The 25,207-nt window shown below is 38.0% G+C and overlaps 1 protein-coding gene across 1 annotated transcript in view; it reads left to right on the forward strand.

Moving 5' to 3' along the window:
* The first annotated feature begins 533 nt into the window (after nt 1–533).
* Nucleotides 534–25,207, forward strand: part of SACS (sacsin molecular chaperone) — a 118,304-nt gene continuing 93,630 nt past the window's right edge. The window contains exon 1 of the mRNA XM_066236852.1: nt 534–611. The gene's annotated coding sequence lies outside the window, so the exon portion shown is untranslated. The remainder of the gene's footprint in view (nt 612–25,207) is intronic.

The raw sequence follows: 25,207 nt of genomic DNA on the forward strand, positions 1-25,207 counted from the left end.
ATAACTGCACAGCATTTCACATTTTGCAAAACATTTTGAGTGAATGCCTTATTTTAAACCTTTAGAGCCTCTTCCCCAAATCCAAATAAAATACAAAAAATGCTTTGTGAGTTGTAACCTGCAATACAAAGTTACTGTATTTTATCAGAGAGTGTGTAGATGATGTTCTTAATTTTAATTTTGGGAGGACTTCCAGACTGCACATTACCTGGTCACAATTCTTTATTTTCCATGAGGTAAGTGAGACCTATGAGTGACTTTTCTAAGGTCACTAGTCTTTAATAGACCTAGCTTCTTGTTAGCCATGCCTACCTCCTAAAATTAATCTTTGCAATATGAAGATAATAGGAAATGCATTACATTACGTTAATTTACAGCATCAGCCTGAGCAATCATGCTGCATTTTGTAGCATGACTGAAACCTAAGGTTGAGGATAGTCCTATCTCTTTAAAAAGAAAAAAAAGGCCACTGGAGGGGTGGGGTGCTGACTGCGGCATTGCATCCAGGCAGCCTGGACCCAATGCAGCTGTGGTGGCAGTCGCGCTGGGAACTGCTGATGTGACAAAGGGAAACCAAAGCGTGGGAACGTCATGCTGATAGCTAGCGACCAGTGAGTATTTGAGGATCCAGCTAGGTAACTAATGAAAAGGGAAAATAAAAACGCTTATAGGAATAAGCAGGCACTACAATTTTATAGGTCATTCAGTGCTGTGTGAGCTGGGCTGGAACCAGGTCGGTTGGTCACCGCAGTTGTTTGCAAAGAGCACTGACCACTTTCCTGAGATACTCGCCTTTGTTAAAGGAGAGAGAAATTCTAACGTGCTGTGTAGCTGTGAGTAATGGCTTCCTTGTAAAATCTGCGGTTTGGCTGGTCAGGCTGCAGGCTGGTGGGTGAGGTGCCCGCGACTGTGCTACCAGAGAGATCTATGCGGCCAAGATGCTCAGGCAAGCCGGCTTTGTCATTTTTATTACCACCCTGGGCTGCCTTGTTTGCACACAATGGGTCTACTTCTGTAATATGGTGTTAGGTCAAGAGTCCTGTTGAATAAGAAAGTAGATTCTCAAAGTAGCTTATAGTTTAATTTATAGTTATTGTTCTCTTTTTAAACAGTACATCCTTAAATGATTCCATATCTTATAGTTATCTTATGTAATAGTATTTGAAAATCCTGCTTTTAGTTAAAAGCATTTTACTTATTTAATTTTATTCCAATAAGTGATCAGTAAATTCTTAGAAAGAGTGTTCCAGGTTTAATAACTAAAATCTTGTGCTTTTTTTCCCTTTACACAAGGTTGATACCTCAGTAAAGAGTGCTAGTTTGTTTCTAACGTGTCAATTGCTTTGGCTTTAATTTTATCCTTTCTATGAAATGAAAGCCTCCATGTTTTAGTGGAACATTGAAAGCAGGTGAATTCCTTGTAGTTCCCCAGCACAGGCGCCTGGAAGTTATTCTGAAGGGGGACACTCATTTCTCCACCAATGAAGATATAAGTAACTGACACTTAATTCCATCTTATTTGTCACATTGTTTGATTAAGCTACTCATTGATAACCAGATGCATACTAGGTCTATGTATGGTTATTATGTTCCAGTGGTTTTATTTATGACTAACAAGCTTTTTCCCCTAATATTGCCTGATGTCTCACCTCATGTCATAGGCCGGTGACATCCAGTTTTAGCTCCTCTTTCCTCTGTGCTGCTCCCTCATCCTCTCTTTACCTTTCCTGGCTTTCAGGCTGGCCAGTTTCTTCCTTTTCTCTTTACATCAAGACTACCTCAGTCAACAAACTGACCTTTCCAATGAACCTAACTAGATTTTACATATTCCTATATTTTTCTTGTATGTTGCTTGGTTTATAAGATCTTTTCCATGATTAAAGTGGTGTTTTTTATTTTTTCACATAGTAGGAAAAAAAGCCCGACCATAGCTTTTTAAAACTAGGGTTAGCTTACATCAGAAGCATCTTCTGTATTGTTGCCTTATGCAAGATTTGCTTTAGAAGCCTTAGGTTCCAATCTCCAAATGCTAGCTCTGCAACCACCAAAAAGTCATTTAACTCTTGTAAGTCTCTGTTCCTTCATATGTTAGCAATGATGGCAGTCATCATTCACACAATTGTCATACAGATGGCATAAGGTAATACCTGTGAAAGCCAAGTACCTAGCACACACATGGCACAATGTAGCCTGTTTAGCAGGTGTTTTGTCATTTTCTTATTCAGTCTACTCATCTTCCTATCCACCCATCCATAGGAAAAGAGGCTAATATGGTTTCTAATACCATTTCCCTAAAAAAAAATGAATCTTGAAAGGATCTTTTCACCAAATAATCAGCTCTGACAAAGTACAAAGAGTATATATTCAGTACTTGGTGAAGATCTCTTACCTATAAAAGTAATGCTGTTATTTCTATATTGCTATAAGAGCCTTCTCTCAAAGAACGGAAGACCAACTCCCTTTGTAGAGCTTCTATGAGATTCGTTATGTGGACAGCAGTGGAATGATATTGACCATCATGCCGTGAGTCCAACTGAGGACTGCTAAATGTGATTGATGCAAAAGGTGCCAAACTGGAAATCAAAACAATTCCCATTGCAATAGTGGTTTTGGACAATGGACAGTAATTTGCTCTTTATAGTGCCTTCTTGTCACTCTTTTGGTTTCTGTTTTATATGCCTTTCTCCTTGCTACCTTCACTTTCCTTAAACTCTACACATAGCATACAGTGTCTGATTTAAAAGTCTAGGATGGAGCTGTTGTGCCAGTACCAAAGGTGACCATCATAAAGTTAGAAGAAACCTTGGATTAAGAATCCAGGAGAGTGGTTTAGCTCTGCCTTGGCTTCTCTTTGTGGTAATTGAAAAGTCATCTAACCTCATGTCTGGGATCAGAGGTAAGGGGTACATGATTCATATACTTCTCTTTGGGGTATACTTACTTTATAACAATTATTTGATCAAAAACTATGCTTTCACATATGTTATCTTTTTCATTCTCACAATAGCTGTTGGCAACAGGCAACCCCATCTAACAGATTATAAAATGTAAGATTTAGAGACAGTAGATCCCCCTTTTCTATTTGTAAAAAGAGGGATTGACTAGATGATATCTAAGTTTGCTTTTCTTGCTGAATATTGGTGAATCTTCAGATTGCAAACCCTGAACTCTGCTCCCCACACCTGGTCCCCTCTCCTGGACTCGGTTTTATAAGGAGAAATCTGTCCCACTTACAGCAACTTGACATCCAGACAAATATTGGTTTTAAGTATTCTGCTCTGGATTAGATCATGAGTCTCTTGTCTGCTCCAGAAAATATGGGCTCTGCCACCCACATAACCTTTTCACATGTTCTGAAACTACACTTAAAAATAAGTCAGAGCCATTCTAATATTATTACGAGTGATCATTTAAACTTCATAGACCTAATTTCATTGAAGTACTAAGTGCTAGAGTACATATTTGAATTTTTAAGTATCTGAAATTTGGGCACAATTTTACATAGTAGTAGACATTTAGACTTTCTTCTTGTTTCTAATGCAATGATATGGTTATCCATTAAAAAAAAGTCCTACTAGGATTATCAGATAAAATACAGGAAATACTGTATAAAACACACATATACTAAAAACATTATTTGGTTTTATTTGAAATTCAGATTTTACTAGGCATATTTTTCTTTGTTAAATCTGGCAATACTATATAAATATAACTTCAACTAATGAATTAAATCATAGTTACTTTGAGGTTAAGGATATTGATATGTTGGATTTTAAAGTTTAAAACATGAATTACATCCAGTCTTTATTATTTTTTCATATGTCAAATATCTCATTAGTTTTATTTATTAATGTTTTTGTTTATTATATTTAAAGCTAAGGGACTATCCTAAGAATTTCTGATCCTGAAGAACAGAGTATGTCCAACTCACCTTCATATTTCCTAGAGGCCCTGATACTGGGGGAAAAACCCTAAGATTTTTTTTGGGGGGGGCAGACAAACTTGGCTCTAAAAATGGCTCTCTATCATACTGATAATGGGTTTATAATTTTCATGGCAGAGATCAGAGGACAAGTAAAAAAAGCCTCTGGCATTTATTTTTAAGATTTTATTTATTCATTTTTGAGAGGGGGGAGAGAGAAAGAGACAGAGAGAGAAGGGGAGAGGAGCAGGAATGCAACAACTCCGATATGTGCTTTGACCAGGCAAGCCAGGGTTTCAAACTGGTGACTCAGCATTCTAGGTCGAGGCTTCATCACTGAGCCACCAAAGGTCAGGCAGAAATGCTTTGTTTTGTTTTTTCTTAAGTGAGAAGTGGAGATGCAGAAAGACAGACTCCCACATGTGCCCTTACTGGGATCCACCCAGAAAGCCCACTTATGGAGCAACACTCTGCCCATCTGGGGCTGTTGCTATTTTGCTTAGCAACCGAGCTATTTAAGCACCTGAGGCGAGGCCATGGAGCCATCCTCAGTGCCTGGGGCCAACTTGCTCCTACTGAGCCATGGCTGCAAGAGGAGGAGAGAGATAAAAAGAGAGAAGGAAAAAGGGAAGGAGTGGAGAAGCAGATGATCACTTCTTCTGTGTGTCCTGACTGGGAATTGAACCCAGGATGTCCATACACAGGCTGACACTCCACCACTGAGCCAACAGGCCAGGGTCGAAATGTTGGTTTTTAAGTGAATGAAAGAATATAGTTTTATCCTTCAAAAATCCAGGTAGTAATAATATTAGCCAGATAATATCAAATGAGTCATATTTTAATCATATAATCCAGTTTTAATATTTCTTTTTAAAAGATGTTTTCGGATATAATTGACATGCCATACAATTTGCCCCATTGGTATATTATCTTTATGTGAAATTTATCTTTGAAAAAATAAAATGAGATTTTTAAAGGCAAATGTAAGACTGAAGAGCTTCTACTCCAGGACTAGCCTCCTCTAAGCCCCTGTCTCCCCCAGTTGGCTCTGCAGGTTGACAGACTGCAAGCTGAGGCTAGATCAATTCAATTCAATATGTGCTATAAAAGTATATGTGCATTTTTATTACTAGGAAATTGGCCAAAGTAACTAAATTATTCACTCTGTTATTGAATACTTTCTACACCCATGGTACGGAGTCTGACCGAATAGCAGAGCCAAAGACAAGACATCCTTGAGGAAGTTCAGCAGACCTGGAAGATTTGTACAACAGCCATTGGGAACACTGAGGGAATGTTATACATTTTTAAAAATTGCTCAAAATACAGTATCTTTTCTGTTGTTCATTTTACATAGAACTATTTAATTATACAAATACACACAAACACACACACACCTTTAGCTCTATAAAGTGCATTTAGGTACATATTCAGTTATAGGTATGTATATTTGAGGTCAAATGGTGTTTGTGATGACCATGACCTTTTCTACAACAGATTGTGTCAATTCAGTTCTTCATCAATGACATCCACAATTCTTGCTACTTCTTACCTTTTGGTCTATTGATTTAAAAGGTGAATTAATCTGACTTCTCCATTTTGCAAAGATACCATTTTAAAGGCCTTGCTGACTCATGTTTTGTTCCGGATGGCAAGATGATTGATTATTCTGAGGTAATTCCAGTGGAGGCTTTCTGTGGGCCAGAAGCATGTCCGTACTTGGCTTCCGGTTTTTGTAACATTAGGGACATTCAAGAGTAAATTTCACCACATCACAGAGGACTCAGCCATCTGTGAACTTGTTTGGTCAAACATGATAAAAAGTAACACTGATTTTGAATTCCCAAATTTAGACGAATATGTATCCCATTCTCAGGAGATTGATAAAGGCAGTTCTAGCTATAATCTTTGCTATAAATGGGTTAAAAGACTGTTCTAGAGAAACTAAAGCTATTTTGATAGGTAAAGCTGCAAAGGTGTGCCTAGGAACACTGTAACACTAAGAATGGTGAAAGCAAAAGGTGTCTCCCAAGGTGTCCTTGCTTCTTCATACAGAATATGGGCTCCTTCCTCCCCTGCACCGTCAGGAGGGAGTTTTTCTCTAGTTCTAAGTCTATACAGAGAAGATGTGGTTCTGAGATTTAACAGATGCCCTTAAGCAAAGGGCAGGGTTATTATACATCATACAAAGATTAAACATTTATATAATTTATAAAGTGATCACCCTGGTAAGTCTTATACCCCCCTGACACCATACATAGTTATTATAATTCTATTGACTATATTTCTTATGCTGTATTTAACCTCCTTGTGATATTATAACATCAAGGTGATCATGAAGAGGATCAAGTAATAGGGATAGCTCATAATTATATTTTTATCTCATCCCTGAAGGAAACACCTTTCTTCTCCTTCTTCTGGGTGACAGCCAGGGATCTGTGTGCCGGTTTCTGGAAATTGGCTGTGTGCCCCTTCTTCCTGGTGGAGTCCATTTTCTTTCCCCATAAGAACTCCTTTCTCTCCCTGACCACCTCTACCAGTGAATGGCTTTGGGTTAAGGGACCATCATCAGTGATTTATATAATGGTTATAATTTAAGTCCTCTGGGTTGTTTGTTTCAGGTAGGATAACTCAAAGAAATGTTCACTTCAGTGAGTAAGTGAAGCCGGCACATTTTTTCTCTACTCCTTAAATGAGATCATATGTAGCGCCACATCTGACTATGGGAAAAGCCAGGTTGCCAAAACAGGATATTTTCGCTGGGAAGGCAAAGCGGTCACTGGATGGACGCACTGTGCTTCTTTTAGCTGTGAGCAAAAGCGTCAGGTTTCAGAGCCAAATGAACAGATTCCACAGCTGGTGAGGATGGCCATCCAAGGCCAATTCCCTAACAGCAGTTACAGAACATCCATTGTTGATCCCATAATGCATCTGAGAAGGACATGAATCCATGGGCAGAGTATATCATGAACACATTTCATGTCACTGCATATGTTCAAGAATATTACATGAACAAAGGAGTGCCTTCCATTATTGCAAAACTGTCTATAGTTTATTAAGTCCTTTAAAACATAGTTCACGTTGCTCTTTACGAAAACCCTGTATGTGGATAGGGAAGGTTGTTTTACAGATGAGAGACATGGGGCACAGAAAGCTTATGTGATTCTCAGGTTGTGGTCTCTACGGATGTCACACTACCCTCAAAATGCTATGGTGTGGAAGCTGCTTTTTTTCCCCTGGTAGGAGGGAAAGAAATAATATTTGAAGCCAAACTGTGTGAGGCACTCAATAGTAGGGAATAAGGTAAGAGCTGGGAGTCAGTCCTGTGCTTAATTACAGAATTGGGATGTTGCCTGACTTTCCTGGACACTAATTTTCTTATCTGTAAAACAGAATTAACAATTTCCTACCAAAACACCATGCTGTAATGGTAACTATGAAATCACTTTAGCAAATTGAAAATACCATATCTCAACAATATCTTATTATACTTTATTATTTTTTTTAATAAATTTTTATTAATGGTAATGGGATGACATTAATAAATCAGGGTACATATATTCAAAGAAAACATGTCTAGGTTATTTTGTCATCAAATTATGTTGCAAACCCCTCGCCCAAAGTCAGATTGTCCTCCGTCACCCTCCATCTAGTTCTCTGTGCCCCTCCCCCTCCCCCTAACTCTCTCCCTCCCTCCCTCCCATGTCCTCCCTCCCCCCCCCCCCACCCTTGGTAACCACCACACTCTTGTCCATGTCTCTTAGTCTCATTTTTATGTTCCACCAATGTATGGAATCATGTAGTTCTTGTTTTTTTCTGATTTGCTTATTTCACTCCTTATAATGTTATCAAGATCCCACCATTTTGCTGTAAATGATCTGATGTCATCATTTCTTATGGCTGAGTAGTATTCCATAGTGTATATGTGCCACATCTTCTTTATCCAGTCTTCTATTGAAGGGCTTTTTGGTTGTTTCCATGTCTTGGCCACTGTGAACAGTGCTGCAATGAACATGGGGCTACATGTGTCTTCACGTATCAATGTTTCTGAGGTTTTGGGGTATATACCCAGTAGAGGGATTGCTGGGTCATAAGGTAGTTCTATTTGCAGTTTTTTGAGGAACCACCATACTTTCCTCCATAATGGTTGTACTACTTTACAGTCCCACCAACAGTGAATGAGGGTTCCTTTTTCTCCACAGCCTCTCCAACATTTGCTATTACCCGTCTTGTTGATAATAGCTCATCTAACAGGAGTGAGGTGGTATCTCATTGTAGTTTTGATTTGCATTTCTCTAATAACTAATGAAGCTGAGCATCTTTTCATATATCTGTTGGCCATTTGTATCTCTTCCTGGGAGAAGTGTCTGTTCATGTCCTCTTCCCATTTTTTTATTGGATTGCTTGTTTGTTTGTTGTTGAGTTTTATGAGTTCTTTGTAAATTTTGGATATTAGGCCCTTATCTGAGCTGTCGTTTGAAAATATCAGTTCCCATATAGTTGGCTGTCTGTTTATTTTGATATCAGTTTCTCTTGCTGAGCAAAAACTTTTAATTCTGATGTAGTCCCATTCATTTATCTTTGCCTTCACTTCTCTTGCCATTGGAGTCAAGTTCATAAAATGTTCTTTAAAACCCAGGTCCATGATTTTAGTACCTATGTCTTCTTCTATGTACTTTATTGTTTCAGGTCTTATATTTAGGTCTTTGATCCATTTTGAATTAATTTTAGTACACAGGGACAGGCTGTAGTCGAGTTTCATTCTTTTGCATGTGGCTTTCCAGTTTTCCCAACACCATTTGTTGAAGAGGCTTTCTTTTCTCCATTGTGTGTTGTTGGCCCCTTTATCAAAGATTATTTGACCATATATATGTGGTTTTATTTCTGGGCTTTCTATTCTGTTCCATTGGTCTGATTGTCTATTTTTTTGCCAATACCATGCTGTTTTGATTATCGTGGCCCTATAATATAGTTTAAAGTCAGGTATTGTAATGCCCCCAGCTTCATTCTTTTTCCTTAGGATTGTTTTGGCTATTCGGGGTTTTTTATAGTTCCATATAAATCTGATGATTTTTTGTTCCATTTCTTTAAAAAATCTCATAGGGATTTTGATGGGAATTGCATTAAATTTGTATATTGCTTTGGGTAATATGGCCATTTTGATTATATTTATTCTTCCTATCCAAAAACAAGGAATATTTTTCCATCTCATTGTATCTTTTTCGATTTCCCTTAACAATGCTTTGTAATTTTCATTATATAGGTCCTTTACGTTCTTTGTTATGTTTATTCCTAGGTCTTTTATTTTTTTTGTTGCAATCGTGAAGGGGATTATTTTTTTGAGTTCGTTTTCTAATATTTCATTGTTGGCATATAGAAAGGCTATGGACTTTTGTATGTTAATTTTGTATCCTGCGACCTTACTGTATTGGTTTATTGTTTCTAATAATCTTTTTGTGGAGTCCTTCGGGTTTTCGATGTATAGGATCATATCATCAGCAAAAAGTGATAGCTTTACTTCTTCTTTTCCGATATGGATGCCTTTTATTTCTTTGTCTTGTCTGATTGCTCTGGCCAGAACTTCTAGCACCACGTTGAATAAGAGTGGAGAGAGTGGACAACCCTGTCTTGTTCCTGATTTAAGGTAGAAAGTCCTCAGTTTTATGCCGTTTAATAGGATGTTGGCTGATGGTTTATCATATATGGCCTTTATCATGTTGAGATATTTTCCTTCTCTACCCATTTTGTTGAGAGTCTTAAACATAAAACTGTGTTGTATTTTATCAAAAGCCTTTTCTGCATCTATTGATAAGATCATGTGGTTTTTGTTCTTTGTTTTGTTGATATGGTGTATTACGTTAACCGTTTTGCGTATGTTGAACCATCCTTGAGATTCTGGGATGAATCCCACTTGATCATGATGTATTATTTTTTTAATATGTTGTTGTATTCGGTTTGCCAGTATTTTGTTTAGTATTTTAGCATCTGTATTCATTAGAGATATTGGTCTGTAGTTTTCTTTCTTTGTGCCTTCCTTGCCAGGTTTTGGTATGAGGGTTATGTTGGCCTCATAAAATGTGTTTGGAAGTATTGCTTCTTCTTCAATTTTTTGGAAGACTTTGAGTAGAATAGGAACCAAGTCTTCTTTGAATGTTTGATAAAATTCGCTGGTATAGCCGTCAGGGCCTGGACTTTTATTTTTGGGGAGATTTTTAATAGTTTTTTCTATTTCCTCCCTGCTGATTGGTCTGTTTAGGCTTTCTGCTTCTTCATGACTCAGTCTAGGAAGGTCGTATTGTTCTAGAAATTTATCCATTTCTTCTAGATTGTTGTATTTGGTGGCATATAATTTTTCATAGTATTCTACAATAATTCTTTGTATATCTATGATGTCTGTGGAGATCTCTCCTCTTTCATTTTGGATTTTATTTATTTGAGTCCTGTGTCTCTTTTCCTTGGTGAGTCTTGCCAAGGGTTTGTCAATTTTGTTGATCTTTTCAAAGAACCAGCTCCTTGTTTTATTGATTTTTTCTATAGTTTTTCTGTTCTCTATTTCATTTATTTCTGCTCTGATTTTTATTATCTCCTTTCTTCGGCTGGTTTTGGGTTGTCTTTGTTCTTCTTTTTCTAGTTCCTTAAGGTGTGAAGTTAAGTGGTTTACTTCGGCTCTCTCTTGTTTGTTCATAAAGGCCTGAAGTGATATGAACTTTCCTCTTATTACTGCTTTTGCTGCATCCCAGAGATTCTGATATGTCGTATTTTCATTTTCATTTGTCTGTATATATCTTTTGATTTCTGCGCTTATTTCTTCTTTGACCCATTCATTTTTTAGAAGTATGTTGTTTAGTTTCCACATTTTCGTGGGTTTTTCCCCCTCTTTTTTGCAGTTGAATTCTAGTTTCAAGGCTTTATGATCAGAAAATATGCTTGGTACAATTTCAATTTTTCTAAATTTGCTGATATTGTCTTTGTGGCCCAACATATGGTCAATTCCTGAGAATGTTCCATGTACACTAGAGAAAAATGTATACTCTGTCGCTTTGGGATGAAGTGTCCTGTAGATGTCTATCATATCCAGGTGTTCTAGTATTTCGTTTAAGGCCACTATATCTTTATTGATTCTCTGTTTGGATGACCGATCTAGAGCCGTCAGCGGTGTATTGAGGTCTCCAAGTATGATTGTATTTTTGTTAGTTTTTGTTTTAAGGTCAATAAGTAGCTGTCTTATATATTTTGGTGCTCCTTGGTTTGGTGCATATATATTAAGGATTGTTATGTCTTCTTGATTCAACTTCCCCTTAATCATTATGAAATGACCATTTTTGTCTCTGAGTACTTTTTCTGTCTTGTAGTCAGCATTATTAGATATGAGTATTGCTACACCTGCTTTTTTTTGGGTGTTGTTTGCTTGGAGTATTGTTTTCCAGCCTTTCACTTTGAATTTGTTTTTATCCTTGTTGCTTAGATGTGTTTCTTGTAGGCAGCATATGGTTGGATTTTCTTTTTTAATCCATTCTGCTACTCTGTGTCTTTTTATTGGTAAGTTTAATCCATTTACATTTAGTGTAATTATTGACACTTGTGGGTTCCCTACTGCCATTTTATAAATTGCTTTCTGTTAGTTTTGTATCTAGTTTGATTCTTCTCTTTTGTTTTTCTATCATTTGTTTTTGTTTGTTTGTGTTCCATACTTCTTTCCTCTGTTGCTACCTTTTTTAAGTCAAGTGTTTTTGTGGTGGTTTTTTTAAGGGTGGTTACCATTAAGTAATGAAAAGGGTACCTACCATATTCATTGTAGTACCCTATCTTATAAGTATTTCTGCACTTCATCATCCTTTGCTACTGTTAATCTCCATCCTCTCCCCCCTTTTTTTCCTTTGTTGTCACAGTTTAAGTTTGGTTTTATTGTGTTCTTGGTGGAGCTGTTACTTGTGGTGTTGTTTTCTTTTGTTCTTTGAATCTGGTTGGAAAACCCCCCTTAGTATTTCCTGGAGTGGGGGCTTTCTGTTGATAAATTCTCTCATCTTTTCTGTATTTGTGAATGTTTTTATATCTCCTTCATACTTGAAGGATAGCTTTGATGGGTATAGTATTCTTGGCTGAAACTTCCTCTCTTTCAGGGCTTTAAATATTGGGGTCCACTCTCTTCTAGCTTGTAGAGTTTCTGCTGAGAAATCTGATGATAATCTAATAGGCCTTCCTTTATATGTTGTACTCTTCTTTTCCCTGGCTGCCTTGAGAATTTTTTCTTTGTCATTGGTTTGTGTCATCTTTATTATGATGTGCCTTGGAGTGGGTTTGTTGGGGTTAAGAAAACTTGCTGTTCTGTTTGCTTCTTGAATTTGAGGCTTTAGTTCCTTCCACAGGCTTGGGAAGTTCTCGTCTATTATTTGTTTGAGTATATTCTCCATTCCATTTTCTTTCTCTTCTCCCTCTGATATACCTATTATTCTTATGTTATTCTTTCTGATGGAGTCAGACAATTCCTGTAGGGCTTTCTCATTTTTTATTATTTTTGAGTCTCTTTCTTCTTCTCTCTGTTGTGCCTCAAGTTGTTTGTCTTCTATTTCACTAATCCTATCTTCAATCTGGGCTGTTCTGTTAGCTAAGCTTGTTACCTCGTTTTTCAGCTCGTGAATTGAATTTTTCATTTCTGTTTGATTTGTTTTTATAGTTTCAATTTCCTTGGTAATATATTCTTTGTGTTCATTGAGTTGTTTTCTGATCTCCCTATATTGCCTTTCTGTGTTTTCTTGTATATCTCTGAGTATTTTTAAGATTTCTATTTTAAATTCTCTGTCATTTAGCTCCAAGGCTTCCAATATGTTAAGTCTTTTCTCCATAGATTTTTCCACATCTATTTGTGTTACCTCTCTTTCTTTTGTATCCATAATATTCGATTTCCTCTTTCTTATCGGCATCTGAGGGTGGTCTTATTGATAGCACTAATTAGAATTAATAAAGAGTAAAAAGAAAAAAAAAAGGGTAAAACACCCCACAAAAAAAAACAATAATAATTTATTATTTCCCCCTTTTTTTCTCTCTTCTCTTTCCCTCCTCTCCCCTCCTCAGGGAAATATCGTGCCTATAATGGAGGGCCTGATTTGGGGTGAAGAGTTCAAGGGGCAAAGAAAGGGAGTAGGGACCTACTAAATGCAAAAAAAAAAAGGAAGAAAATCTTAGACAAGCATAAGATGATTTGCTTGTAAGTGATGGTCAACTAAGAGATATAATGAGAGGGATAAGAGGGAATCAGAAAAAAGGACCAAAAAAGAATAATAAAGAAGAAAAAATAAAAATAATAAGTAAAAATCTGTTGTATTAAGTGGAGCGAAGACTAAATACAATGGAGACCTTGGGTTGGGAGGACCCAAAATGCCACAAAAATAAACAAACAAGAGAAAAAAAAAATAAAAACAAAAGCAAAAAAGAGAAGTAAAGCCAAAAAAAAGCCTTGAGTCCCAAATTAACTAATTTGTTCGTGATTGAGGATTATATGGGAGGAAAGTAAAATGAGAAAAGAAAAAACAAATAGAAAGGAAAAAATAAGAAAAAGAGAAAAACGAAGGAAGAAATAAAATAGGAGGAGAAAAAAACAAAATAAAGCCAGACAAAACAAACAAACAAAAAAAAAAACAAAAGAGGAGAGAGTGAGAGTTAAGTGTTTTGGAGTATAACCTTAAAGGAGGGTGAGGATGAAGAAGAAAAATAAAATGCAACACTCATGGGTAGTGTAGTTCAAGAAAGGGGAAGCATAAGATGGGCAGAGAATAGAAGGACCGAGGTGGAGGAAATAAAGGCAAAAAGATAGAAGAAACAAACAACAACAACAACAACAAAAAAAAAATTAGTGGATCAAGTTGTAAAGTCTGTGGGTTTTTCTTGATTTTGAGAGGTTAACTTCTTCCTTTTTCTTTTCTCTCCCTCTTCCTAGTCGGTGACTGTGTACCCCAGGCTCTGCCCCTGTGTCACTCTTAGGTAGGGATTTGTAGTTGATGGGATTCTATGGCAATGTCATATAATTGGCTTTAGTCTTGCTGGAAGTAAAGGCTTGTTGGCGTTTGCAGGGTCCAACGATGAGAGAGTTTGCTTTCCTGGATTCTCTCTCCTAGTCCCCCCTTTCTGAATTAGCAGCCTGGTGATCCAGCTATAAGGCTGCAACTGCTTCTGCCTGGGGAGTAAGAGGCTCAAAGAGCTGGGAAATCCCCACTCTATCCCCACTCAGTGCAAGGCTTTGGGAAAGGCTCTGAGAGTCAGGGCCTCCAGTGTAATCAGGTGGGGGTGGGAGTCAATTGTTGTCAAAGTGACTGTTCAGCGCCTATCATTTAGTTGGACCTCTCAACCCAGGCTTTCCACACTTTGTAGCCTGTTTTTGCAGGGAAGAAGAGGCACTAGTCTCTGCTTACGACTAGTGTAGTATAGACCTTATTATCTGCCAAGTCCTTCTTGTTAGCGTTTATCCCTGAATATGGAGGCTCTATCAATCAGAAGTTGCCCCCGCCCCTTTAGCGAGAGGCACTAAAAAATATCACGCCTCTTGTCTTGGATCGCTGAACTGAGAGAGATCTTATCAATTAGAACCGAGGGTGCGCAGATTTTATGGGTTAAGCTAATTTCAGTGATTGGGTCGCAGCTGTGTTTCCGAAGGTATTTTAGGCTGCCTGCGCGCGCCCCTCCCCCAACGCTTGATTGTTAGCTTGAATGGCAGGGTGAGGTGCCCCGCCCACAGAGAGAATCTCCCAAGCCTCTCCCGCTCGCCCCGCCGCTGGCGGCTGGACCGCACCAGGTGCAGGATAATGGAGCCCCCTGGGTGTGCGGGCCAGCAGGGCGCCCTGGGCGTGTGGAATGCCCAACGCACGTGCGCGAATGGGGCGCTCCGGGCACCGTTGGCCGGCGACCCCCACTCGCAGTGTGCGGGCCGCTGGGAACGTCAGCGGTGCTCAACCGGACCGGGCGCGCGCGCAGCGGCTCGTGGCGGCGGCTCGCATCGGCCGCTCGCGGTTCCCAAGTATATGGGCTGACTCACCGCAGGCGCACTCCCTCGCGGCTTGAATGAGCGTCGCTGCTGCGGTAGCTTCCTCCACACCCTCGTCTCTCAGATTCAAGTGATAATAGTCCTTTTGCTTTCAGTTTGTGTGGAACTCCGGAATGCTCCGAGGATAAATTTTTCTGTTTCTAGTTGATAAATTTGTTGTGATTTAGGGGAGAGCTGTCGGACGCGCTTCTCACGGGGCCATTTCCGTGACGTCACTATACTTTATTTTAATTCTACTGTCAATAACATTTAAACCGTATATAAAATTTAGGATATACTAATATTTTTGGCCATGCTAATGAACTACATTAATGCAAAATTATCATGAAAGCAGGAACACTGCCATATTAATCACATCATGATTAATTTGATTGTTTCATTCAGGAGCTGTCTTAAATTTATTAGTAATGGATAGTTTGCTTGCATTTCTTATTTTTAAGTTGTATTAGACTGCTGTTTAATCACATTATATATAATAAAGAAGGTTACTAGCTTTTGTCTTCTATGCAATGCTATTGTTAAGGATTTACAAAAGTACCTGTGTGACATGTTGAAACATTCAGAAATGGACACGTTACATAGTCACAGACATAAAGTACAGCATAAGGAATATGCACTGCTCACAAAAATCAGGGGATCAGGGAACGTGCAGATACTCCAGTACTTCCAGACTTTTGTATACTGCATTTTCACCAATGAAATAAAAGTTAGTTTTGTACCTCATTTGCATAATTGAACAACTTTCTTTGACCTGTTGTTTGCCTTTCTGATATTCTTGTTTAATTAAAAAAAATCAAATGTTTCTTTCTTTCTTTCTTTTTTTTTTTTATAATTTTATTTTTTTAATGGGGTGACATCAATAAATCAGGATACATATATTCAAAGATAACAAGTCCAGGTTATCTTGTCATTCAATTATGTTGTATACCCACCACCCAAAGTCAGATTGTCCTCTGTCACCTTCTATCTTGTTTTCTTTGTGCCCCTCCCCACCCCCTATCCCTCTCCCATTCCCCCCTCCCCCCCGTAACCACCACACTCTTGTCAATGTCTCTTAGTTTCAGTATTATGTCCCACCTACGTATGGAATAATACAGTTCCTGTTTTTTTCTGATTTACTTATTTCGCTTCGTATCATGTTACCAAGATCCCACCATTTTGCTGTAAATGTTCCAATGTCATCATTTCTTATGGCTGAGTAGTATTCCATAGTGTATATGTGCCACATCTTCTTTATCCAGTCATCTATTGATGGGCTTTTTGGTTGTTTCCATGTCCTGGTCACTGTGAACAATGCTGCAATAAACATGGGGCTGCATGTGTCTTTACGTATCAATGTTTCTGAGTTTTGGGGATATATACCCAGTAGAGGGATTGCTGGGTCATAAGGTAGTTCTATTTGCAGTTTTTTGAGGAACCACCATACTTTCTTCCATAATGGTTGTACTACTTTACATTCCCACCAACAGTGTATGAGGGTTCCTTTTTCTCCACAGCCTCTCCAACATTTGCTATTACCTGACTTGCTAATAACAGCTAATCGAACAGGTGTGAGGTGGTATCTCATTGCCGTTTTGATTTGCATTTCTCTAATAGCTAAAGAAGATGAGCATCTTTTCATATATCTGTTGGCCATTTGTATTTCTTCCTGGGAGAAGTGTCTATTCATATCCTCTTCCCATTTTTTTATTGGATTGTTTGTTTGTTTGTTGTTGAGTTTTATGAGTTCTTTGTATATTTTGGATATTAGGCCCTTATCTGAACTGTTGTTTGAAAATGTCATTTCCCATTTAGCTGGCTTTCTGTTTATTTTGTTATCAGTTTCTCTTGCTGAGCAAAAACTTCTTAGTCTGATGTAGTCCCATTCATTAATTTTTGCCTTCACTTCTCTTGCCATTGGAGTCAAATTCATAAAATGCTCTTTAAAACCCAGGTCCATGAGTTGAGTACCTATGTCTTCTTCTATGTACTTAATTGTTTCAGGTCTTATGTTTAGATCTTTGATCCATTTTGAGTTAATTTTTGTACAGGGAGAGAGACTGTAGTCCAGTTTCATTGTTTTGCATGTGGCTTTCCAGTTTTCCCAGCACCATTTATTGAAGAGGCTTTCTTTTCTCCATTGTGTGTTGTTGGCCCCTTTATCAAAAATTATTTGACTATATATATGTGGTTTTATTTCTGGACTTTCTATTCTGTTCCATTGGTCTGAGTGTCTATTTTTCTGCCAATACCATGCTGTTTTGATTGTCGTGGCCCTATAATAGAGTTTGAAGTCAGGTATTGTTATGCCCCCAGCTTCATTCTTTTTCTTTAGGATTGCTTTGGCTATTCGGGGTTTTTTATAGTTCCATATAAATCTGATGATTTTTTGCTCTATTTCTTTAAAAAATGTCATTGGAAGTTTGATGGGAATTGCATTAAATTTGTATATTGCTTTGGGTAATATAGCCATCTTGATTATATTTATTCTTCCTAGCCAAGAACAAGGTATATTCTTCCATCTCATTATATCTTTTTCGATTTCCCTTAACAATGGTTTATAGTTTTCATTATATAAGTCCTTTACATTCTTTGTTATGTTTATTCCTAAGTATTTTATTTTTTTTGTTGCAATCGTGAAGGGGATTATTCTTTTGAGTTCCTTCTCAGTTGTTTCATTGTTGGCATATAGAAAGGCTATTGACTTCTGTATATTAATTTTGTATCCTGCGACCTTACTGTATTGGCTTATTGTTTCTAGTAGTCTTTTTGTGGATTCTTTGGGGTTTTCGATGTATAGGATCATATCATCTGCAAAAAGTGATACCTTTACTTCTTCTTTTCCGATATGGATGCCTTTTATTTCTTTGTCTTGTCTGATTGCTGTGGCGAGAACCTCTAGTACCACATTAAATAAGAGTGGAGAGAGTGGACAACCCTGTCTTGTTCCTGATTTAAGGGGGAAAGCCTTCAGTTTAGTGCCATTTAATATGATGTTAGCTGATGGTTTATCATATATGGCCTTTATCATGTTGAGATATTTTCCTTCTATACCCATTTTGTTGAGAGTCTTAAACATAAAATTGTGTTGTATTTTATCGAAAGCCTTTTCTGCATCTATTGATAAGATCATGTGGTTTTTGTTCTTTGTTTTGTTGATATGGTGTATTACATTAACCGTTTTACGTATGTTGAACCATCCTTGAGATTCTGGGATGAATCCCACTTGATCATGATGTATTATTTTTTTAATATGTTGTTGTATTCGATTTCCTAGTATTTTGTTTAGTATTTTAGCATCTGTATTCATTAGAGATATTGGTCTGTAGTTTTCTTTTTTTGTGCCATCCTTGCCTGGTTTTGGGATGAGGGTTATGTTGGCCTCATAAAATGTGTTTGGAAGTATTGCTTCTTCTTCAATTTTTTGGAAGACTTTGAGTAGAATAGGAACCAAGTCTTCTTTGAATGTTTGATAAAATTTGCTGGTATAGCCGTCAGGGCCTGGACTTTTATTTTTGGGGAGGTTTTTAATCGTTTTTTCTATTTCTTCTCTACTGATAGGTCTGTTTAGGCTTTCTGCTTCTTCTTGACTCAGTCTAGGAAGGTTGTATTTTTCTAGGAATTTATCCATTTCTTCTAGGTTGTTGAATTTAGTGGCATAAAGTTTTTCATAGTATTCTACAATAATTCTTTGTATATCTACAGTGTCCGTGGTGATTTCTCCTCTTTCATTTTGGATTTTGTTTATATGAGTTCTTTCTCTTTTTTCCTTGGTAAGTCTTGCCAAGGGTTTGTCAATTTTGTTGATCTTTTCAAAGAACCAGCTCCTTGTTCTATTAATTTTTTCTATAGTTTTTCGGTTCTCTAATTCATTTATTTCTGCTCTGATTTTTATTATTTCCTTTCTTCGGCTGGTTTTGGGTTGTCTTTGTTCTTCTTTTTCTAGTTCCTTAAGGTGGGAAGTTAAGTGGTTCACTTGGGCTCTCTCTTGTTTGTTCATATATGCCTGAAGCGATATGAACTTCCCTCTTATCACTGCTTTTGCTGCATCCCATAGATTCTGATATGTCGTATTGTCATTTTCATTAGTCTGTATATATCTTTTGATCTCAGCACTTATTTCTTCTTTGACCCATTCATTTTTTAAAAGTATGTTGTTTAGTTTCCACATTTTTGTGGGATTTTTTTCCTCTTTTTTGCAGTTGAATTCTAGTTTCAAGGCTTTATGATCAGAAAATATGCTTGGTACAACTTCAATTTTTCTGAATTTGCTGATGTTGTTTTTGTGGCCCAACATATGGTCAATTCTTGAGAATGATCCATGTACACTGGAGAAAAATGTATACTCAGTCACTTTGGGATGAAATGTCCTGTAGATGTCTATCATATCCAGGTGCTCTAGTGTTTTGTTTAAGGCCACTATGTCTTTGTTGATTCTCTGTTTGGATGACCGATCTAGAGCCGTCAGCGGTGTATTGAGGTCTCCAAGTATGATTGTATTTTTGTCAGTTTTTGTTTTAAGATCAATAAGTAGCTGTCTTATATATTTTGGTGCTCCTTGGTTTGGTGCATATATATTAAGAATTGTTATGTCTTCTTGATTCAGTGTCCCCTTAGCCATTATGAAATGGCCATTTTTGTCTCTGAGTACTTTTCCTGTCTTGTAGTCAGCATTATCCGATATGAGTATTGCTACACCTGCTTTTTTTTGGATGTTATTTGCTTGGAGTATTGTTTTCCAGCCTTTCACTTTGAATTTGTTTTTATCCTTGTTACTTAGATGAGTTTCCTGTAGGCAGCATACAGTTGGATTTTCTTTTTTAATCCATTCTGCTACTCTGTGCCTTTTTATTGGTGAGTTTAATCCGTTTACATTTAGTGTAATTATTGATACTTGTGAGTTCCCTATTGCCATTTTATATTTTGCTTTCTGTTAGTTTTGTGTCTTGTTTGATCCTTCTCTTTCGTTTTTCTATCTTTTGTTTTTATTTGGTTGTATTCCATACATCTTTCCTCTGTTGCTATCTTTTTTATCTCATGTGCTTCTGTGGTGGTTTTTTCAATGGTGGTTACCTTTAAGTAATGAAAAGGGTCCCTACCCTGTTCATTGTAGCGAACTATTTTGTGAGTACTTTTGCACTCCATCGTCCTTTGCTACTGTTAATCTCCATCTTCTCCCCATCTTTCTTTTTGTTGTTGTCACAGTTTAAATTTGGTTTTATTGTGTTCTTCTTGGAGCTTTTACTTGTGGCTCTGTTTTTTTTTTGTTCTTTGTATCTGATTGGAGAACCCCCTTTAGTAATTCCTGGAGTGGGGGTTTTCTGATGATAAATTCCCTCATCTTTTCTGTATCTGTGAATGTTTTTATTTCTCCTTCGTATTTGAAGGATAGCTTTGATGGGTATAGTATTCGTGGCTGAAAGTTCCTCTCTTTCAGGACTTTAAATATTGGGGTCCACTCTCTTCTAGCTTGTAGAGTTTCTGTTGAGAAATCTGATGATAATCTAATGGGCCTTCCTTTATATGTTGTATTCTTCTTTTCCCTGGCTGCCTTGAGAATTTTTTCTTTGCTGTTGGTTTGTGTCAATTTCATTATGATATGCCTTGGAATAGGTTTGTTGGGGTTAAGAAAACTTGGAGTTCTGTTTGCTTCTTGAACTTGAGGCTTTAGTTCTTTCCACAGGCTTGGGAAGTTCTCATCTATTATTTGTTTGAGTATGTTCTCCATTCCATTTTCTCTCTCTTCTCCCTCTGATATACCTATTATTCTTATGTTATTCTTTTTGATGGAGTCAGATAATTCTTGTAGGGCTATCTCATTTTTTTTAATTTTTGAGTCTCTTTCTTCTTCTCTCTGTTGTGCCTCAAGTTGCTTGTCTTCTATTTCACTAATCCTCTCTTCTATCTGACCTGTTCTATTAGCTAAGCTTGTTACTTCGTTTTTCAGCTCGTGAATTGAGTTTTTCATCTCTGTTTGATTTGTTTTTATAGTTTCAATTTCCTTGGACATATATTTTTTGTGTTCATTGAGTTGTTTTCTGAGCTCCCTATATTGCCTTTCTGTGTTTTCTTGTATATCTCGGAGGATTTTTAGGATTTCTATCTTGAATTCTCTGTCATTTAGCTCCAAGGTTTCCAATATATTAAATTTTTTTCTCCATAGATTTTTCCTCATCTAGCTGTGTTACCTCTCTTTCTTTTGTATCCATGATATTCGATTTTCTCTTCCTTAATGGCATCTGATGGTGGTTTTGTTGATAGTATTAATGAGATTTAATAAAGAATAAAAAGTTTAAAAAAAATAAAAAATCGAAAAGAGTTGTTTTTTTTAAAAAAAATAAATAATGAAATAAAGAAAAATAAAATAAAATAAAAATTTTTAAAAAAAGGAAATTATTTCCCCCCTCCTTTTTTCCTCTCCTCTCCTCTCCCCTCTTTCTTGAGAAAATCTTGTGGTGGACTGTGAGTTATAACAAACAATGCCTGTGATGGAGGGCCTGAATTGGGGAAAAGTAATAAAGGGGCAAAAAAGAAAAAAAGAAAAAAAAAAAAAAGGAAAAAAAAAAAAAAACGAAAAAAGAAAAAAAAAAAGAAAGTATGGACCCACAAAAAGCAAATAAGGAAAAAATTTGGGTCAAGAATAAAATGATTTGCTTTTAGGTGTTGGTTGTCTAAGAGTTATGATGAGAGGAATAAGAGGAAAACGGAAAAATAGGGGGACAAATTAAAAACTTACTATTGTATTTAGTGGAACAAGAACTAGGTAATATGGAGAGCCAGGGATGGGAGCACTGCTTGTGATTTAAAAAGGTGAAGTAAAAACCCCCCAAAATGCCACAAACATAGGTTTGAGTCCCAGATAAGATAATTTGTTTGTTATTGAGGTTTGAATGAGAGGAGATGTAAAGGAGAAAGGAAGAAACTAATATAGAGGGAGAAAAGAAAGAGAGAGAGAGAAAAAAAAAAGAGGGAACCACTAAAAGAAGAAAAAAGAAAGGAGAGAGAGAGAGAGTTAAGGGTTTTGGAGTGCAACCCTCATAGAGAGAAAGGAAGAGAAGAGAAAAGATAATGGGAGATGTAACACTTATGAGTAGTGTAGTTCAAGGAGAGGTGAGAGTAAGACCAGTAGAGAGTTAATCGGCCAAATTGGAGGAAGAAAAAAAAGTATCAAGAATGAAGATAAGAGAAACAAACGAACAAATATAATAAAATGGGATAGGTTATAAAGTCTGCAGATTATTCTTGATTTTGAGAGGTTATCTTCTTGCTTTTTCTTTTCTCTCCCTCTTCCTGGTCGGTGACTCTGTACCCCGGGTTCTGCCCCTTTGGCACGCTCAGGTAGAGGCTTGCAGTTGATAAGTCTCTATGGCAATGTCATGTATTGTGCTTTAGTCTCGTGGGAGTCGAGGCTCATTAGCATTTATAGGCTCCGACAGTGAGAGAGTCCGTGTTCCTGGAACCTTTCTCCTAGTCTTTCCTTCCTCAATTAGTAGCCTGATAATCCAGCTATGGGGTTGCTGCTGCCTCTGCCTGGATAGTAAGAGGCTCAAAGAGCTGGCAACTCCCCACTCTATTTCCACTCAGCACAGGGCTCTGGGTAAGGCTCAGTCAATCAGAGCTGCTAGCATAATCAGGCGGGCTTTCCGCCCACTCAAAGACCACTGGCTCTGCCACTCTGTCCGGTAACACAAGCGGGCGCCCACTTCTGGGGGGCGCTTGGAGGAAACTCTCACTCACTGTCTGCGACCAGGATATCCAGCCATCAGTCTCACGCTCTGAGTGAAACCCCCAACCGCAGGGAAAAGTTGCAGCGTTGGAATTGAGTCTCGCTCCGTCCCCGTGCGCGGCTTTTGCAAGGCGCTGGGGCGGCTCGAGATTCCACTTTGGCCCACACAAAGGCCCCTGACTCTGCCCCTCTGTGCGATAACACCGGCGCGCACTGCGGAGGCACTCGGAGGAATCGCTCACTCCTTATCTGCGCGCGCACACCAGGATATGAGGCCGGCCGCGGTTCCCTCTGAGTGAAACCTTCACCAGCAAGGAAAATCTCCACCGTTGGAAGTAGTTCTCACTCCCTCCCGTGCGTGGCTTTCCCAGGGCGCTGGGGCTGCCCAGAGACTCTGTCCTCGGCCCACAGAAAGGCCTCTGACCCTGCCTCTCCGTGGGGCAACACGGGCACCCACTCTCGGGGCCTAGGAAGAAATTCTCGCCCACTAACTGCGCACCGACCAGGAGACCGGGTAAAATGGCCGCTCCGCTTGTCTTTCTTTGTTTGGGTTTGGCGCGAGTGTTAGCTTGTATTGCCCGGGTTGCCACAGGATCAGATTTTCCTCGGCTTGGATCTGTGAGCCACAGCCTGGTTCGGCCGTTTGTGCTGCGGCGGCCTGGATCTATTCACCCCCTTTGCCCGCCTCAGTTTCTATATTCACAGTTACCAGAGAAAGCCGCCCTGTTTAGGTTAGTGAGGAAGGCGGAGCATTTCTTACTCCCTTTTTCCTTCGGGGTTTGGTTATATATTTAGCCAATTTTTCACTCAATCATACCTTTGGATGTATTGCGAAGCATCTGGAAGCTCCAAGTATAGGTTTTTCTGTTTCTGGTTGAAGATCTTGTTGAGTTTTGGGGGAGATTTATCGGTATCGCTTCCTACCCCGCCATTACTCTGACGTCATCCGGGTCACCAAATGTTTCTTTTTTTATCGCTTCATATTCATTTTGAAATATCCCCTAATTTTTGTGAGAAGTATAGTCAGTACAACTATCATAACTATATATGGTGCCAGGTGGGTATTAGAATTATCAGTGACCACTTTGTGAGTTATAAAAATGTCTAATCTTTGTGTTATACAGTTGAAACTAATATAATACTATGTCAACTGTAATTAAAAAATTAAAAGAAAATATTTTAAGTGAACCCTCCCCCACAAAGTGTATACATTATTCGATGAGGATTATATACAACAGAAGCATTAAACACATAAGTATAAAAATCCTATATAATGTTTATCATATAATCAGTAAGAAATAAAAATCATTTATGTGGTTTGAAAGAATAAAAATAAATTGAACTTAATATTTGTTTAATTATAAGCACAGTTATTCTTGCATATTTAGAATGTTTAATTATGGCCCACCAAGAAGTAGATTTTTGTTGAGTTGAATAAATGGGTGTGCTTGTGTATGAGAGATCAAATTGGGAATCAAAAAATTTCTTTTGCTTATATACTTTTTATCTTGAATTAGCACACAGTAATCACGAGAAGAAATAAAATAACATATAGTAAATGCTTTGTAAATGTTAATGTGCTGTACACACTTCAATACTATTATATGAAAAATGGTCTGGTTTATTAGAGCAACTCCCTGAATTAGGGGACCAGAGCTAATGTTGGAGCTCTGTCACATCTTGCTGTGACCTTGCAATGGCGTAGTGCCACAAGACCCCACAATGGGGTGCACAGCTGTCTCCCTCTACATCAGGGGTCTCAAACTCAACTCAGCATGTGGGCCGCAGAGCAAGATCACAGCTGTTTGGTGGGCCGCACTAGGTCTACAAAAGGCAACTGTTACGCAACACTTTTCTCACTGCAGTTGAAAACAAAAAAAAAAATCAGTACAACAATCACAATCGTACATGCAGTTTACTCAGTGTCACAAAACGACCAGAAACTGTAGTTCACATCACAACTGCTGTTAACTAAGCTAATATCTAGCTAGGATGCTAGAGAAATGAAAAATACAAGTAGGCCCCTAGGTTTACTTAATTTTATCCAAAATATTTTGAACTTCGTGGATTAGTCTGCGGGCCGCACAAAATTGTTCGGCGGGCCGGGAGTTTGAGACCCCTGCTCTACAGTGATTGCAGAGGTGGAGTTCACAAAGACCGAAATCTTTGTGACATCCCTATAGATTGGCCTATGAAACGTTTTATTATTTATTTATTTTTAATTTTTCCCATTTTTTTGAAAGAGATAGGAGGGAAGGGAAAGAGAGAAGCATCAACTCATTGTTCACTTAGTTGTGCACTCATTGGTTGCTTCTCCTACCTACCCTGACCATGGATTGAACCTGTGAGACCTCAGTGCCCTTTATCTGCTAAGCAACCCAGCCTGGATCTGGCACAGGGGACTTTTGTCACCACTTGCCCTTCTTTATGCCCCTACAGCCTGGGCATGCTACTTAACCTCTTTGAGCTTCAGTCTCTTAACCTGTAATATAAGGAAACCATCTGGTTTACCTTTAGTATAAAGTCTTGAGAATCACGAGACAAT

Source organism: Saccopteryx bilineata, chromosome 6, assembly GCF_036850765.1.
Source record: "Saccopteryx bilineata isolate mSacBil1 chromosome 6, mSacBil1_pri_phased_curated, whole genome shotgun sequence".
NCBI classification, from domain to species: Eukaryota; Metazoa; Chordata; class Mammalia; order Chiroptera; family Emballonuridae; genus Saccopteryx; species Saccopteryx bilineata.